This window comes from Lissotriton helveticus, chromosome 3_1 (genome assembly GCF_964261635.1).
Source record: "Lissotriton helveticus chromosome 3_1, aLisHel1.1, whole genome shotgun sequence".
NCBI lineage: Eukaryota > Metazoa > Chordata > Amphibia > Caudata > Salamandridae > Lissotriton > Lissotriton helveticus.
In genome coordinates this window covers 814275192-814294385 of record NC_136061.1, presented here as the reverse complement: position 1 = coordinate 814294385, position 19194 = coordinate 814275192, and positions in this window count along the sequence as shown.

The window sequence follows — 19194 nt, the reverse complement described above, 5'->3', positions numbered from 1 at the left end:
CTGCTCAAACCTAGTCCTCTATTATTCTCTGTCTGGGCCCAACAAGCATTTGGGAACCATTAACAGGCCCAGGTAGCTGGAAACTCCTAGAAGGCCTTAGAAGCTTTTGGGAAGGAAAATGCAAACTGGCATTTTCACAATTTTAATTTTACAATTCATTTTAGTCCAAACATGACATTTCTACCTGCTCCCATTATAAAGGTAGCACTTGTTATAAAGTCACCCAATGTTATCCAATGGGAGGGGTACGCCTTACAGCAGTAAAAAGCTAATTTAGGAGTTTTTCACTTACCGGACCTACAAATCTTATAAACAAATGTCCTACTTTTTAAATATAATGTGTCCTGCCCCATGGGCCTGTAGGCCCTACCTTAGTGGTGACTTATATGTATTAAAAAGGAAGGTTTAGGCCTAGAAAAGGTTTCTGTTGCCATGCCAAACTGGCAGTTACAAACTGCGGTACAAGCTAAGGCATGTTTTAAAGTGCTACTTTGGTGAGTGGCATAATGAGTGCTTCAGGCCCACCAGTAGCATTTCATTTACAAGCCCAGTGTACATATAATACAAATTGGGTTTCTGTTTAGCAGAGTTATGCACACTGTCCAAGCAGGAACCACACTCCTAGTCAGGGTAAGTCACAATACACCCTCAATTAGCCTGTGCTCACCATCTGGCAGCAGGCATAGAGCAGTCAGGCTTACCTTAAGAGGCAATGTGTAAAGTATTTATACAAAACTTTAAACAGCAACACAGTGAAAACACCACAAATTACTCCACACAGGTTTAGAAAAACAGATAATTTTATGAATAAAAAAACAAATGACAAAAATCCAACAAGTAGAAAGTCGAGATATGAATTTTTACAGAATAAAGGTAAATGGCGCCTAGATGCAAATCTTAGATGCGTATCTGGTCATGCTGGACTGGGACAAATTCAAAAATCTGAAAGAGACACGTTAGTGATAGATTCCTTACCTTAGAATATCCCCAGGCGTCAGACTGGATCCGGAAACTTTTGCGTAGCAATACCCCTGCGCGTCGGTAGGCGTCGTCCGCGGCTCCGCGTCCGTCGTCGGCATCGTTAGCGTCGGAATGACGTCGCCGGAGTACTTAGACGCCGCCCTTGCGCGCTGACGCCAGTTCTTCTTTTTTCCGCGCCCGCTAGCGCAGATCCGGAGAAGCTCTACCCCTCAGTCACTTTTTGACTAAACTTTTTTGATCTTTTGATCTGTTTTTCTCGAGTCGCTACGAATCCTACGGTGCCAGTAGGGATGCCCGGGTTCAAATCCTGCTCCAAGTGTAGCCGACTGATGTCGGTCACCGACCCCCATCGCCGGTGTCTTCAGTGTCTAGGCCTCGACCACGACGACCGAACCTGCTCCGACTGCCAGGCTCTGACGTCTGAGGCTAGGCGGGAGCGGTCCCGCAAGCGGCTTGAGCTGCGGCAGTCGGCCCCACGCCGTTCAAGGTCCCCGTCCCACAGGTGGTCGAGGGACCGGTCGTGGGGTCGGAGCCCTCGTAGCTCCGAGAGTCGGCATCGGTCTTCAGGATACCGGTCCTCAGGTAAGAGGCATGAGAGGTCGGAAAGGCATTATCGTTCTTCTGCCCCACCCCGACGCTCGCGCGACGCGGCCGGGGATTCGGGTGACACCACCCACGCGGCACCGTCAGAGTCGCGGGCGTCGCACCCTGCCCCATACCTTCCGGTCCCTGGGCACGATGCGACGCCAGAGGAGATCGAGCGGTACCTCATGGCTATGAGGTCTCTCCCTCCTCCGCCGGGCTCCGTGGCGCCTTCGTGCCCAGCGGTCCCAGCTGGGGGGCCCAGCGGGTCGGGTGCTTCGGCTCCGACACCGCCGGGTGCTTCGGCCCCGGCACCACCGGCGACTTCGGTCCCGGCGCCGCAGGCCCCCACTGGATCCGGTTCTGTATCTGGGTCGTTGCCGGTCGACCTCACGACCTCACCGACGCCGGCCCCTAGAGTGGCGCCCCCGGCGCCGCTTTCGGGCGACGCCGTCCCCAAACCTACCCTTGATTCGGTTCCCGCGCCGGAGCGGCGTCGCTGGGCGCCTCTCTCAACGTCGTATGGAGACTTTTACTTCCAGGAACCCACCCCATCCGTTGACCCTGAATTTCAGGTGATGGGTGATGAGGGAGATTGGGAGGGGTCTGTGGACCCTCTGGCTCAGGAGTGCCAGTCTCAACTGGACTGGACATATGAGCTTGGGGATGCCAGTGGACGGAACACTTCGCCAGACATTGGTTTTGTTTCCCCTCCAACCGTGGCTATGGAGGAGGGGGCTGCCTACAGTGTAGTGTTGAAGCGGGCAGTCAAGGCATTGGGCCTAGAGCTCCCCGTCACGGCCGTGAGGACTAACCTCCTCACTGAGGTCCTTAAACCGCAGGCAAGCTCGACTGAGCCTCTGTTGCCGTTTAATGAGGCCTTGTGTGACGTTCTTTTGGGCACTTGGTCCAAGCCCGCTACAGGTCAGCCTGTAGATAGGAACGTGGCCAGACGCTACCGCCCGCCTCCGGGTGACCCTTGCTTTTTGTCCACCCACCGCACCCCCGAGAGCCTGGTTATCCAGGCCTCTACTTCCCATACCGCATTCCCAACGGCTCCGCCCGATCAGGAATCCAAGAGGTACGAACAATTAGGTAAGAAGGTGTTCTCGTCCCTTAGTTTGGGACTGCGGTCAGTCAATACCGCTTGCCTCTTGGTCCGCTACACCCACACTCTGTGGGACACGGTCGCGGACGTGCTGCCACAATGTCCGGAGAAGGCCCGGATTAAACTCGCCCAAGCCCTTGCGGAGGGTCGATATGCGACACGCTATTCCATCCGGTGTGGGCTGGATACCACGGACTCACTGGGCAGAGCGATGGCAACGACGGTGGCGGTTCGACGCCACGCCTAGTTGAGGACCACCAACTTTTCGGCTGATGTCCAGGCCACTCTTCTGGACATGCCGTTTGATGGCCGTCGCCTCTTTGGTGACTAGTCAGACCATGCGCTTGAGCGTTTTAAGGACTCCAGGGCTACGGCCAAGTCCTTGGGCCTCTCGGCTTCGCTCCTTTCGTGGCCAAGGAAGGGGCGCCCCCACACTTGCTGCCAGCCACGCACTGCAGTTTAATACACAGCGTGGTGGCGGCCGTGGAAACCGCCGTGGCAGCGGTCGGGGACAACGGCGAGGCCAGTCCACACCTCTCCCTGCCGCATCCGCCTCAAAACCCTCCTAGTCCGTGCTTTCAGGCTCATGTGACTCCAGAGGGGGGCAGGGTTCGCCATCACCACTTCCAGTTGCGCACTGTCACGTCGGACAGGTGGGTGCTGCAAATCGTCCAAAGGGGCTACTCCCTCCCCTTCGAGACGACCCCTCCAGCCATGCCACCGCAATACCACCGCGTGTCGGGGATCACTTGCAACTTCTGCAAGAGGAAGTTACGGCCCTCTTGGCCAAGGGGGCCATCGAGCGCGTTCCGGGGCCAGAAGTAGGGTGTGGTTGTTACTCCCACTACTTTCTGGTACCCAAGAAGGGCAAAGGGGGCCTACGCCCTATCTTGGACCTACGGAACGTCAACGGCATCCTCCGGAAGGAGAAGTTCAAGATGCTGACTTTGGCTCAGGTCTTAGCTGCCCTAGACCCAGGAGACTGTATGGTAGCGTTGGACTTGCCAGACGCCTATTTGCACATTCCCGTCCTGCCGGCCCACCGGCGTTACCTGCGGTTCACGGTAGGCCAAGACCACTTTCAGTTTACCGTGCTCCCCTTCGGCCTTACCAGCGCCCCACGGGTGTACACGAAATTGATGGCGGTGGTCGCAGCTCATCTGCGCAGGTTAGGGGTTTCAGTCTTCCCCTACCTCGACGACTGGATGTTGAAGGCGGGCTCGCCCCAGACAGTCGTGAGCCACCTCCAGACTACGGCCGACCTCCTGCACCTGCTGGGGTTCTCCATCAATGTGCCGAAGTCACACCTGTGTCCCTCTCAGAAGCTCCTCTTCATCTGAGCGGTTCTAGACTCTGCGCAGTTTCGGGTTTATCCTCCCGAACAGCGGGTTTGGGATATTCAGGCTCTGATTTCAATCTTTCAGCCTTTATCCCGAGTTTCGGTCAGGTTGACGCTGCGGCTTCTGGGGCTGATGGCCTCCTGTATCCTTCTGGTGCATCACGCCAGGTGGCGGATGCGGGCTCTGCAGTGGGACCTGAAGTTTCAGTGGGCCCAGCATCAGGGCAACTTGTCCGACCATGTCTTGATCTCGGAGGGCACTGCAAGACTGTTGCAGTGGTGGCTCACGGAGCGCGATTGGGTCAGCGGCAGATCCCTCTCCCTACCCCAACCGGAGCAAGTAGTTGTGACGGACGCGTCCCTCCAGGGCTGGGGGGGCCACATGGGAGAGGCGGAGATCAGAGGCATCTGGTCTCCGGCGGAGTCCCGGCTCCACATCAACCTTCTGGAGCTGTGGGCGATCCGACTCGCACTGAAGGCATTCCTCCCCTCTGTCCGGGGGAGTGTAGTGCAGGTGTTCACGGACAACACCACCGCCATGTGCTTCTGCAACAAACAGGGCGGGGTGGGGTCGTGTACCCTCTGCCAGGAGGCTCTGCGCCTCTGGCAGTGTCTGGAACATCAGGGCGTGACCCTGGTGGTTCAACACCTGGCAGGTTCCCTGAACGTCAGGGCCGACGAACTCAGCCGTCGTGCATGATGGATCACGAATGGCGTCTGAACACGGACGTGGCGCAAGGCATCTTTCGGCAGTGGGGAAAGCCTTGTTTAGATCTATTCGCCACAGAAGAGAACGCGCAATGTCATCAGTTCTGCGCGTTGGAATTTCCAAGGCGGCACTCGCTCGGAGACGCTTTACGTCACGAGTTGCGGTCTATTGTACGCCTTTCCGCCTATACCACTTCTGCCCAGAGTGCTGACGAAGATCAGGCGCGTCCGGGCCCAGGTTATCCTTGTGGCTCCGGACTGGGCACGAAGATATTGGTATCCAGAGCAACTCAGCATGTCTGTCGATCCCCGATTCGTCTGCCTCTTCAGGAGGACCTTCTGTCGCAGCAGCAGGAAACGGTCCTCCACCCGAACCTGTCCAGTCTTCATCTACAAGCTTGGAGATTGAGAGGCGACAGTTGAGGCCATTTGACTTGCCTCCTGAAGTCTGTAATGTCATTCTGGCAGCCAGGCGTCCCTCCACAAAGTCGGTATACGCCTGCAGATGGAACAGATTTGTGGCATGGTGCACAGCAAAGGCTGTGGATCCACTCTCTGCCCCCCTTTCTGAGGTTCTCCTCTTCCTTCTTTCTCTTGCCCAGCAGGGCTCTGCCCTGAGCACTATCAAGGGCTACATTTCTGCCCTTTCCGCCTTGTTGAGGCTACCTGATCAGCCATCTTTGTTCAAGTCCCCAATTGTAAATAGGTTTTTGAAGGGCATCACACACATGTTTCCTCCTGTTCCATTTGTGATGCCTCAGTGGGACTTGAACCTTGTACTTACTTTTCTGATGTGCGCTCCCTTTGAGCCACTTAATAGCTGTCCTTTCCATCTTCTTACTCTCAAGACTTCTTTCCTGGTTGCCATCACCTCTGCCAGGAGAGTGAGTGAGCTCCAGGCTCTTTCTTCCAAACCTCCTTTCCTTTCTGTCCATCCGGACAAGGTTGTGTTGCGGACAAGACCATCTTTCCGGCCCAAAGTAGTCACAGCCTTCTACATCGGGCAGTCCATCACCTTGCCCACCTACTTTCCGCCTCCGCATCCCTCGAAAGAGGAAGAGAGGCTCCACCGTCTGGACCCAAAACGTGCGCTCTCTTACTATCTGGATCGCACACGCCAGTTCCGGGTGGATGACCAACTCTTTGTTGGTTACGTGGGCACTAAGAAAGGACGGGCGGTGCGCAAGCGGACCATCTCTCGGTGGATCGTATTGTGCATCCAGGCGTGTTACTCTTTGGCTGAAAAGGAACCTCCTGTTGGGCTGAGGGCCCACTCCACTCAGGCCACTGCGACTACTACTGCCCTGGGCCGAGTAGTCCCCTTGCAGGACATTTGTCAGGCAGCTACGTGGGCCTCGCTGCACACGTTCGCGAGACATTACTGCCTGGACAGTCAAGTCCGGAGGGATGGCTTCTTTGGCCGTTCCGTCCTCCAGGACTTTCTGGTGTAATTATTGGTTCGCAGACCCACCACCGGGGTTGGTATTGCTGGGGTATCTATTCTAAGGTAAGGAATCTATCACTAACGTGTCTCTTTCAGATGCACAAGTTACTACTTGTGTAACGATATATCTGTAAGAGACATTAGTTAGTGATAGATTCCTTACCGACCCACCCATCCTCCCCGTTCTGCGAACAAATATCTAGGGTTAAGGTCATCCCCTTTCAGGGCCCTAGTTTCATGGCATCAGTGTTGGTTCTATCATGGCTCTGCGTATCTGGCGCGGAAAAGCTGTGTATCAGAACTGACGTCAGCGCGCGAGGACGGCATCTAAGTACTCCGGCGACGTCATTCCGGCACTAACGACGCCGACGACGGGCCCGGAGCCACGGACGACGCCTACCGACGCGCAGGGGTATTGCTACGCAAAAGTTTCCGGATCCAGTCTAACACCTGGGGATATTCTAAGGTAAGGAATCTATGACTAACTAATGTCTCTTACAGATAAATCGTTACACAAGTAGTAACTTGTGCTTTCAGGCCGATGCAAAGGAGTACGAGCCAGATACAGGGAACCACTTATGTCCACGGAACCAAAGTACCTTGATCCGGAATGCGTTGTTGTCGACAAATATGCAAGCTTCAGCTGAAGTGATGTGTCGGTTTTTAGCCACGCAGTGGACGACATACGACGATTTTCTCCACGCAACTTTGAGCAAAGTCCAGGTGCTGTAGCAGGATGAGTTGAAGTCTTTGCTGTCCCTGAGACTTGGAACTGGAGGCAAACCAGCAAGCCCTTGGAGTCACTCTGGTTGCAAATGATGCAGGTCCCATCCTTCTCACCCAGGCAGGAGTACAGCAGGACAGCAAGGCAAAGCACACGTCCAGCAAAGAAGAAGTCCAGCAAAGTGACAGTCCTTTCATCAGCACAGCAGTTTTTCTTGCTGGCAGAGTCTTCACTGGTCCAGAAGTGTACTGAATGTATGGTGTCAGAATGCCAGCTCTTATACCCAGTTGTGCCTTTGAAGTGGGGAAGACTTCAAAGAAAGCTTTGACGTGCAGCACAGAGGTCCTCCCTGGCTTCAGACTCACTACAGGGGGTTATGCAGCTCTTTGTTTGTGGACAGAACACAGCCTATTCAGGTGTAAGTGTGAGGCTGTGCCCAGATCCTCCCTCCCATCTCACAGGATGACCCATCAAGACACCTAAGCTACCTTTGTGTGTGGCTGTCTAGAGTGAATACACAAAGCCCAGCTGTCACCTAACCTAGACTGACCGGAGACAGGCAGCAGGCACCAAATGGTTAAAGTAAGTTAATGCCAACTCTAAAAGTGGCATGTGCCAAACTGTGATTTAAAATCCAACTGTACCATAAGTTATGATTTTAAATTGTGAGTTCAGTTATAACAAACTCGAAAAGTTCATCTCTTCACAATTGAGAATTACACTTAAAGATGTCATAAAGTAAACCCAATGTTATTCTATGGAAGAGATAGGCCTTGTAGTAGTGAAAAAGAAAGTTGGGAGTTTTTCACTACCAGAACATGTAAAAATTTGAAAAGTACATGCCCTGCCTTTACAATACATTTAAAGAAAAACAGTGGTTATGTCGGAAAACACAATTTCATTGAAAATATACTGTATATTCAATTTAAGAAACTGAGAAGAAATCGTGAAAAACAAACACCTGACCAAAAAATAGAAGGTGTAGAAAAATGATTGTATTATGACCTTCTTCACTGTTTGAATCGAATAAAGCTGGCCAGAACATGCAATAATTAAACAAACTGTACACATAGGAAGTGAGTCGTGACTGGTGACTGGGTGCTCAATATAAAATCAAACAACAAACATAACCATGAACATATATATATATATATATATATATATATATATATATATATATATATATATATATATATATATATATATATATATATATATATATATATTCACTGAAAAAACCATAGGTTATAGACCATATATAGTTAGGAATTAGCATTTAAAAAACCTTATTTTACTCACACAAAACCATTGAAATTCCATATATAGTTAGTTGCACTAACTATATATCGCGCACCCGCAATCCACTGCTGATGATGTCACATATTACATCATTCATGACATGGTCAGTGACATCACTGATGACATCACTGATGACATCTCAAATGACATCACTGATGACATCATCTAGTGTCTGTGTGTTTTTGTAAAGTTTAAATACGTTTTACATATTGAAGAATGACTGGATGTATGGAAGACTGAGTGTGTGTGTGGCTGGCTGGGAGGTGTGTGACTCTGTGCATATCAATGTGTACTTGTATCAGTGATTGTATAAGAGAGTAAGTATGTGTTAGTATATGTGTGAAAAGTATGGTGTTCTGTGTTTAACTATAGATGAGGAAATCGAAGTGTGATTGATTCTTCACAGGACTGACTAGGTGTATGAGTGCATATGATAGTGTTCTAATAATAAGTGACTGTATGTATGAGTAATTGTATGGGTGAATGAATGAATGTGTGTGTAGACGTACGAATCAGTGAGTGCGTATGTAGTAACTGGTATTGGTGTGTCATGATGTCATCAGTGATGTCATTTGAGATGTCATCAGTGATGTCATTTCAGATGTCATTAGTGATGTCATCAGTGATGTCACTGAAGTATGGTGTTCTGTGTTTAACTGTATAGATGAAGAAATGGAAGTGTGATTGATTCTTTACAGGACTGACTTGGTGTGTGAGTAACTCCATGGATGAGTGGCAGTGTGTGACTGTCTGCATAGGTGTATGAGTGCATATGATAGTGTTGTAATAATAAGTGACTGTATGTATGAGTCATTGTATGGGTGAATGAGTGAATGTGTGTGTAGACGTAGGAATCAGTGAGTGCGTATGTAGTAACTGGTATTGGTGTGTCATGATGTCATCAGTGATGTCATTTGAGATGTCATCAGTGATGTCATCAGTGATGTCATTTGAGATGTCATCAGTTTTAAGACAGTTTAGTCACTAACCCATGCACTCAGTGACACACATTTAATCACTCACTCATACAGTCAGTCATGCACCTACTAAATCCTTCATCAAGACACTTATACATCCACTCATTCTTCAATATGTAAGACATATTTACTTTACAGAAACATACAGTCACTGGATGTTGTCATCAGTGATGTCATCAGTGATGTCATTTGAGATGTCATCAGTGATGTCATCAGTGATGTCACTGACCATGTCATGAATGATGTAATATGTGACATCATCAGCAGTGGATTGCGGGTGAGCGATATATAGTTAGTGCAACTAACTATATATGGAATTTCAATGGTTTTGTGTGAGTAAAATAAGGTTTTTTAAATGCTAATTCCTAACTATATATGGTCTATAACCTATGGTTTTTTCAGTGAATTTTCAAGGTTTTGTAAATGCTAATTCCTAACTATATATGGTCTATAACCTAACGTTTTTTCAGTGAATTTTCAAGGTTTTGTAAATGCTAATTCCTAACTATATATGGTCTATAACCTATGGTTTTTTCAATGAATTTCATTGGTTTTTTAAAAGCTAATATCTATAGCTGTAAAATGTATTCTTCTTTAAATACAAAAATATATTTTATATGTTTATTAATAATTTTTTAAAAATATTTTTTTGTTTCGCTCCCGGTCCGCGAACCGGGAAGCTTTCCGTTAGCTCAAATAGATGCCGCGACCCGGTCCGCGAACCGATAAGAAATCAACATAGTGACGGAATCGCGTTGCCGCGAAATGCGTCTTGTGACGTATCGCGTTTATTAACGCTGCCTTTTGCTTTATATAAGTTTTCAAATTGTATGAAATATATACCAATAGGTCGTTATGAACCTTTAGGTAGTGCTTTTCTTCATGAGGTCTGGTCGCTTCCATACACATACAGATGTTTCAAAGATGATCAAGAAGTTTATCTGAATGGAGAGGAATGCACTGAGACGCCAGATCATTCACTAATGTGTAGGCACATACAGTTACACGGTTCATGCAACAAACACCGACCAAATATGGCTTGCGTGTTGCAAGGCACGCCAGTTCCTGCTATCATCCCCAAGTTCAAGTTGTTGGAAAATGGTAGTTATTTGATGCTCAATAATGAAGATTGTTCTGAGTTAATTAAAAGTATTCCTTTTATCGTAACAGTAAGTGAACGGGTTATTTGCTGCAGAAATGTTCTATTTCCTCCCACACATGAACATAGGGAGTTTTCAATCTGGCCACAAATACCAACCTTGGGAGAGATTTCAACGGCATGGCAAGAATAAGAGCTCTTTTGTCTCAGAGAGAGGTGGCCTTGAGTTCGGCCCGTGAAACTTTCGTGCTTCACATAGCGAACACCCGTACAGAGGTGCAGACCCTTTTCAATTCAGATTTGCCTTTCAATTTCAGCAAGATGGTTCGGACTATCTTTAACGCATCCTCCACAAAGGCCCTGGCGCACTTTTTTAAAGTTGTTACCAGTGGTCTCGTGACTTCATTTGAGAAAATCTTTGGAGTCATCCCTGCTTTCTTTCATTCTATTTTCTCCACTCTGCTTCGTGGATTGGCATTTTTACTTGCATTACCAGCGGACGCTCTTGTGCTTTTTTACATTTTTAAATATGGATGTCCCTCCTATGCAACCTCCCACCCTGCAGCTGCTGACACTGTTCCGCAATCGCATGCTAGAATATTATGGCACAATGCCGTTGGCGATATTAAGCACGGCATATGGATTATCTTTTCGATTCTCCTACTTCACCTGTGTGCAGCCTGTATTTCACTGCCTGACCTGTGATTTCGATTGGGCCATTGATTTGTGTCTCTGCGGACCGGTTTCTCCTGACGTCGACTTTAATCAGCTGATGACTCCTATCATTACTCACGAGTTGGTTTGTCCTGGCGAAAGGATTATGGCTGTGGCATTGATGCATGGACTAATTGGTCCCTGGAATTTACTGGCGGCAGCACAGTCTTTCTTGGAACAGAGCTTTCTTGAAAACCCACCGAGCTGTCCTCTGATGGTGATAGAGGATCCGGTGCTGGGAGAGCACGTATGTTCTTTTCCGCTTTTAAATTGGATGGCTGAACTGTTTTCGGATGAAGACGGTGACTTCCTATTGGAGGCTGTTGCAGCTTATTTTGCATACACAGTTATGTCATAGACCTTTTTCATGTTTGATATGCTGAGTACTAGCATTTCATTGACAATTCATTGACTTATTTGTCAAGTTTTTATTATTTACCTTGCCTATTGGCTTAAGACTCGATAAAGTACTTGGCTGTTTTATTTTTCTTTAGCATTAAATTTTCCTAGTTTTTAATGCTTTACCTTGCGGACCGTCCACATATAAACTTGCAATCTGCTCTCATGAGATGGCACTTCTATTATCTTATTCAGTTTGTTTCCGAATCATGGGGAGGTGTCATCTAGGTCCTGGATATCTTTACACCGTGTTAAGTTAGCATGGGCTCATTACCGGTTTAAACGCCATTTTTCCTTTTTTGCAACTTCTGCACACGACACTTAGTTGTTGCTTTAGCTTTCCACCTAGTAGTTCATCGTGGTTTACATGAGAATAATATGTTATTGCTCTACTATCTGCTTTGCTTGTTAAACTATATCTGTACAGCGAGTGCTAAAGTTTCAAGAACAACACGATACAGAATTGTTATGAGGTCTGATCTCCACGACTTCATACTCATAACATAAGTGCAACTTCTGCCAATTCTGGGCATGAGGCGGGTTTTATATTGCTTTGCCGAACACACATACACAACAGTTGATGCGGTTCACATGAAGAGAGAGCTGGTGTATGCTGATGTGATTCCTTCAAATCTAAGACACTAAAGTATGGGCACGCCCTAAACCAACACAAAGAGACCTTCTTAGCAAATAATATAATATGTGTATTAGGGAGGGTGAGATATAAGCAGCCGCGGGCCGTGGAGGGAGTTACGGTGAGGCAGGGAGGCGGGGAGGGGGAGAAGCAGGGTGGAGCCCTCTCTACCCTGCCCCTCCCCCTCCCCGCCTCCCTGCCCCACCGTAACTCCCTCCACGGCCCGCGGCTGCTTATAAGTGTTGCTAACTCTTATTCATTTACAGCATGTTAACATACTGTCACCATTCGCTTTTTATGTACTAGTAACTATGCTGGTAATTTTCCTACTGATAATATGTGTACTTGTATTCTCCACCCTGCTTCTCTCCCTCCCCGCCTCCCTGCCTCACCGTAACTCCCTCCACGGCCCGCGGCTGCTTATAAGTGTTGCTAACTCTTATTCATTTACAGCATGTTAACATACTATCACCATTCGCTTTTTTATGTACTAGTAACTATGCTGGTAATTTTGCTACTGATAATATGTGTACTTGTATTATCTAAGATACTACGCCTGAGAAGACGGCATTAGTAAATAAACATTTCAAATACACATGTGTTCTTCTTAACTCCATGTTCTGGTTTCTAAGAAATATATAACGACCGACTGTTCATGAGTTCCACGTATCCTGAGGTACTATAAGTTCATATTCTGGATTGTCTAAACATTGAGAGTTTGTTATATCCAATGTGACACTGTACCTAGCTTGCTAAGGGGTTTTTGATTACTAACGTGAGTTTTGGGACACCCTAATTCGCCGAGGTTCCAATCCTCTGTCCACAGTTCTGTGTGAGAACAGAAACCCTGCGACAGGGGCACCCCCAACCCTTGCTGGAGCTTCATCACACTTGCGATACAACTCCAGCAATGCGCCACCTTTACGGCACAGATACATCACGCATCTGTGCTGTTTTTGCCCCATGATGCGCCGCATTGTAAATGCAGCACACCATAGGTGACGGAACAGCGGCACAGAATGACTAACACATCCCTGGTGATGCGCCAGTCATCATAAATGTATCCCTATGCTTCTTATCTTGTTAGAGATGAACCGCCATATGTATCATCAAAGTTTTTTGCATTTCCTAAATAGCGAACTTTAAGGAATAAATAGCGATTCTTTACCATTCCTAGTTTGCGATTAGCTATTTGCTAATTACAAATTACCCATTCATTTCCTTCATTTCCATAGGGCGGTTGGACTCACTTTTAGCTCGAACGGCTGAATGGATTTCCACGAAACTTGGCAAAATTGTAGGGACTGGTAGCCCGATGTGCCTTTGCTATGTCTCAAGATATATGCTCCAGTGGTTTTTACGAAAATTAACTTTGAAAAATATATATTGGGCTACATTGGCCTATATATATGTTGGAGCCCAAATGTAGCCCAATGTAGCCCAATGAAGCCCAATGTAGCCCAATGTAGCCCAAAGATGGCCGCCAGACACACAAAAAAACAAATGTAGCCCAAATATCAGCCAGATGTAGCCCAACTATAGCCCAGTGACAGAATGACCAATCAGCTTCGCAAACCTCCGTTACGCGAAGCGGAGCGCTGTTACAGATATATATCTTTTTTTGAACGTTAATTTCTCAAAATCCACTGGAGCACATATATTGAGACCTAGCAAAGGCACATCGGGCTACCAGTCCCTAATAAGTTTCGTGCAAATCCATTCAGCCGTTCGATTATTATTATTATTATTTTTTTTGCCCCGCGGGGCCCTTTTAAAACCTCCACATCAAACCTAGGGGGTCAGCGAGGATCTACTATGCCCCCTTATGGTTATTTCCCCCTTTGTTTTGGCCTCCTCTTGTCTCTCGATCCTACCGAGAGACAAGATGGCGGCCGCTACGGACTTTTTGGAATGTTGACAGACGCCAGAGAACCAATCAGCTTTGCTTCACAAAGCTCCGTTGCGCGAAAAGTACGCGTCCTGGGACGCTGCCCGGTCCGCTGTTACAGATATATATCTTTTTTTAAACGTTAATTTCTCAAAATCCACTGGAGCACATATATTGAGACCTACAAAAGGCACATCGGGCTACCAGTCCCTACAATTTTGCCAAGTTTCGTGCAAATCCATTCAGCCGTTCGGGCTAAAAGTGAGGCCAACCGCCCTATGGAAAACTCAATGTTAAAAACACGTTTTGGGACCCCCCTTTTTTCTCGGCCCCCCCTTGACGAACCCCCCCCAAATTTTCAGGGGCTGCTCAGAAACAAAATGTTCCATTTTCCTGAAAATTTCAGCCGATTCCGTCCACAAACGCCAAAGTTATTAGACATAGAATTTTCAAAAATCCCATAGAGAAAAAATCCTAACTATATATACCTACTGGCGACCGCCAGTAGGTAATATATATATATACAATATATACATCACGTGTGTCCACTATTAAATACACTTGTTTCAAAACGGATCAATTATTTCTTTCGTTCGTTGAAACTCTGTGTGTACCGAGACATAGACAGAATGTCGACGTTTCGACCCTAAAATATGATGCGCTGATTTGTCTGCATCTAAAAAGCGGGTCTTCCTCAGGACTGCAGGAGTGCGAGGGAAATGGAGAGGCAATGAATTGTATTCCTGATATGTGGCCTCTGATGAGAAGGGAGAAGGCTTCGAAACGCGTCAGGCCAAGGGTTTGAACACCGGGATGAGAAGCTGCATATTTCAATGAAACGTTTTGGAAACTGTCCTGCGAGTGGTGTGCGGCCTCACATCTGAGCAATCGGATTGATATGTTATCACGGCGGCTCCGGCCGTGGAGGGATCGCACCACCTGATTGAAAATAAAGGACCGCATGAGAGGTAACGTTCTTTTCATGCACGGCAGGCTGAACATTTAATATGCAGAGTTTTATCCGGGAGCCCAATGGAGGGCTTTGAATATATCCCTGAAAGTGCATACAGGAATCGAACCCATTGGAGGGTATGAACTGCGGTATTTCACTACATTTCCCATCGAACACTGTTGAAAGACGATAATGGGGGCACACCTGAGCCCAGTCAATTTTGGAATAAAAAGCGAGGGAAATGGAGAGGCAATGAATTGTAGTCCTGCTATGTGGCCTCTGATGAGAAGCGAGAAGGCTTCGAAACGCGTCAGGCCAAGGGTTTGAACACCGGGATGAGAAGCTGCATATTTCAAATAAAAGTTTTGGAAACTGTCCTGCGAGTGGTGTGCGGCCTCACATCTGAGCAATTGGATTGATATGTTATCACGGCGGCTCTGGCCGTGGAGGGATCGCACCACCTGATTGAAAATAAAGGACCGCATGAGCGGTAACGTTCTTTTCATGCAATGGCACGGCAGGCTGAACATTTAATATGCGGAGTTTTATCCGGGAGCCCAATGGAGGGCTTTGAATATATCCCTGAAAGTGCATACAGGAATCAAACCCATTGGAGGGTATGAACTGCGGTATTTCACTACATTTCCCATCGAACACTGTTGAAAGACGATAATGGGGGCACACCTGAGCCCAGTCAATTTTGGAATAAAAAGCGAGGGAAATGGAGAGTCAATGAATTGTATTCCTGATATGTGGCCTCTGATGAGAAGCGAGAAGGCTTCGAAACGCGTCAGGCCAAGGGTTTGAACACCGGGATGAGAAGCTGCATATTTCAAAAAAAAGTTTTGGAAACTGTCCTGCGAGTGGTGTGCGGCCTCACATCTGAGCAATTGGATTGATATGTTATCACGGCAGCTCCGGCCGTGGAGGGATCGCACCACCTGATTGAAAATAAAGGACCGCATGAGAGGTAACGTTATTTTCATGCAATGGCACGGCAGGCTCAACATTTAATATGCGGAGTTTTATCCGGGAGTCCAATGGAGGGCTTTGAATATATCCCTGAAAGTGCATACAGGAATCGAACCCATTGGAGGGTATGAACTGCGGTATTTCACTACATTTCCCATCGAACACTGTTGAAAGACGATAATGGGGGCACACCTGAGCCCAGTCAATTTTGGAATAAAAAGCGAGGGAAATGGAGAGGCAATGAATTGTATTCCTGATATGTGGCCTCTGATGAGAAGCGAGAAGGCTTCGAAACGCGTCAGGCCAAGGGTTTGAACACCGGGATGAGAAGCTGCATATTTCAAATGAAAGTTTTGGAAACTGTCCTGCGAGTGGTGTGCGGCCTCACATCTGAGCAATTGGATTGATATATATATATATATATATATATATGTATGTTCATGGTTATGTTTGTTGTTTGATTTTCTATTGAGCACCCAGTCACCAGGCACGACTCACTTCCTATGTGTACAGTTTGTTTAATTATTGTATGTTCTGGACAGCTTTATTTGATTCAAACAGTGAAGAAGGTCATAATACAATAATTTATCTACACCTTCTCTTTTTTGGTCAGGTGTTTTTCACGATTTCTTCTCAGTTTCTTAAACTATATACAGTATATTTTCAATGAAATTGTGTTTTCCGACAGAACCATTGTTTTTCTTTAGCTTAACTACCCAGGTTCTGAGGGTTACTGGGTTACCCTATTACGTTTAATTTACAATACATGTAACATGTCCTGAGGGTCAAACAGAGCCCACCTTAGGGGTGACTTATATGTAATAAAAGGGAATGTTTAGGCCTTGCAAGAGGTTTAACATGTCAGATCGAAGTGGCAGTGTGAAAGTGCACATACAGGCTCTGCAATGGCAGGCCTAAGCCATGGTTAGAGAGCTACTTAAGTGGGTGGCATAATGGGTACTGCGGGCCCAGTGGGAGCGCTTATTTTACAGGCCCTGGGCACATGTAGGGCACTTTACTAGAGACTTATAAATACATTAAATATGCCAATTGGAGTTTAGCCAATATTGCCATCTGTAGAGGAGAGAGCACAAGCATGTTGGCAAAGGTCAGCAGTGGTTAAGTGCGCAAAGTCCTAAAGCCAGCAAAAACAAGGTCAGAAAAACTGAGGCAGGTGAAAAGGTGTGGGGATGACCACCCTAAGGCTGTCAGGTCAACACATATACTAGCGACTTATAAGTAAACTAAATGTGTCAGTCAGGTGTAGGCCAATTTTACCATGTTTTAAGAAGAGAGCAAAGGCACTTTCACACTTTTTGAAGTCCTAATGCTTAAAAAAAACAAATTCAGAAAAATAGGAGGGCTGAAGGCAAAACGTTTAGGGATGGCCCTGCGGAGAGGGCCAAGTCCAACAGTTGCCTTGCACCAGTGATTCTTATTTTCAGGAGTGGGGAAAAGATAGCCTCTGAAGTAGTTTCATTTTATAGCTGACTCACTGGTTTCAAAGTTTGCTTCCTTGAACAATAGATTAAGAGTGGTTGGTTGAGACCAGGGCATTTCATCATCTCCACTCTTTCACTCCAGTCTCAAGGATGTTATGCATTATTCTGGATTTCAGTGGGAGTCTATGAAATCTCTAGGTTTTTGCGACTATCGAGAGAATCAGGTCACCCCCACTTGAACCACTCTATAGGATTATGTTTCACAAGTTGACCACAAGATGGGTTAAAACTAAGAGACGTGAAATGGTTCTTCTTCCTCAAGCACCCTAAAAAACAAATGTATATCCATAGGAAATATAAGGGTTTGAAGGAAAAAGTACAGTTGAGGCTATACCAACTAAATATAACAAATAAACATTGGGGCAGATTTACAACAAGTGGCGCATCCCTGCATATCAGCAGGGATCCGCCACTTATTGTGCGCCATGCCTCCGCTACCATGGATGCACCGCATTTAGAATGCGGCGCACCATGGGGCAAAAACGGCACAGATGCGTGACGCATCTGTGCCGTAAAAGTGGTGCATTGCTGGAGTTGTGTCGCAAGCGCGACGCAGCTCCAGCAATGCTCTAGGGGGACCTATTCTTACAATGCTGCGTCAATCCTTACGCCTGCTTCAAGCAGGCACAGGGTTTTGACGCAGCATGGGCCCCAAAGTGATTGAGTGAAATCTTGTAGATTTCATTCAGCCATTTTTAGGAGGCGTTGCTGTGCCGGAACGCCCCCCGCGCCAGAACGCCTCCTTCTGACGCAGGGCTTTACAACGTGACGCATCTCCCAGATGCATCACGTTGTAAATGTCCCGCACCATGGTGCATCTTTTGCGCCGCCGCTGCATCACAAAAGTGTCGGAAACAAATACTTTGATATGATAAAAAAAACAATACACTGGTTGACGCCATTTCCCCACATTATCATTTGTGCTCTGTATAGTTTTACTAGCAGCCCGCCCCAGCGTTGCCTGGGGCAGAAAGGGGCTGGGGGCAGTACACCCGCTCCCGCCCGACCCCCTCCCGCACCGACTCCCTCCCGCCCCGACTCACTCGCGCCCCCCTCCCCCCGACTCACTCGCACCCCCCTCCCGCCCCGACTCACTCGCGCCCCCCTCCCGCCCCGACTTACTCGCGCTCCGAAATTTTCATTTACTGCTGCCTCCTTCTTGCCTCCCCCTGCATCACACAGTCTCACTTTCCCTTTCCTTACCTGTGCCGCCGCTCCTCACAGCACAGCCGCTCGTCACTGCACCGCCCTCCTCCTTCGTCGTCATCACGCACGTCACGTCGCGGCCAGCGCTAGGTCCCGGCCGGCGCTACTTTCAGGGGACTACTTTGTTTACATACTTAATTTTTTTTAATTTACTTTTTTTTAAAAATTTATATAGCCTATGTCCATCTACACACCCTGACATTTTCATAGATGTATCGGGTGTGTAGATTGGCGCTGTGGTTCCCGAGTTTACCTGGCCAAAAGGTGCAAGTTCTCTCATTAAAATAGTAGTATAGATTAGTAAAACTGTATGTCTGTGCAAATATAACAGTCATTTCAATTGAAAATTGTTGTCTGTAATGGCAGTGGACAACCACAACATGCATACTCCACTCAACTGTGCACCACACCACTGCACTCTACTTTACGTCACTGCTCTCTACTATGTGACACTCCACCTCACCTTACACCACTCCATGCAACTGTACTCTACTCCACTATACACCCCTGCACTCTAAGTCTCTCTACTCTACTCTGCACCACACTACTTTATGCCAATGCACTCTACAGTGCTCTACTGCACTGTACTCCTCACCACTACTCTCTGCACAACTCCAGTCTAGGCCACTCCACTCCACATCACTCTGCAGCACTGCAGTCTATGCA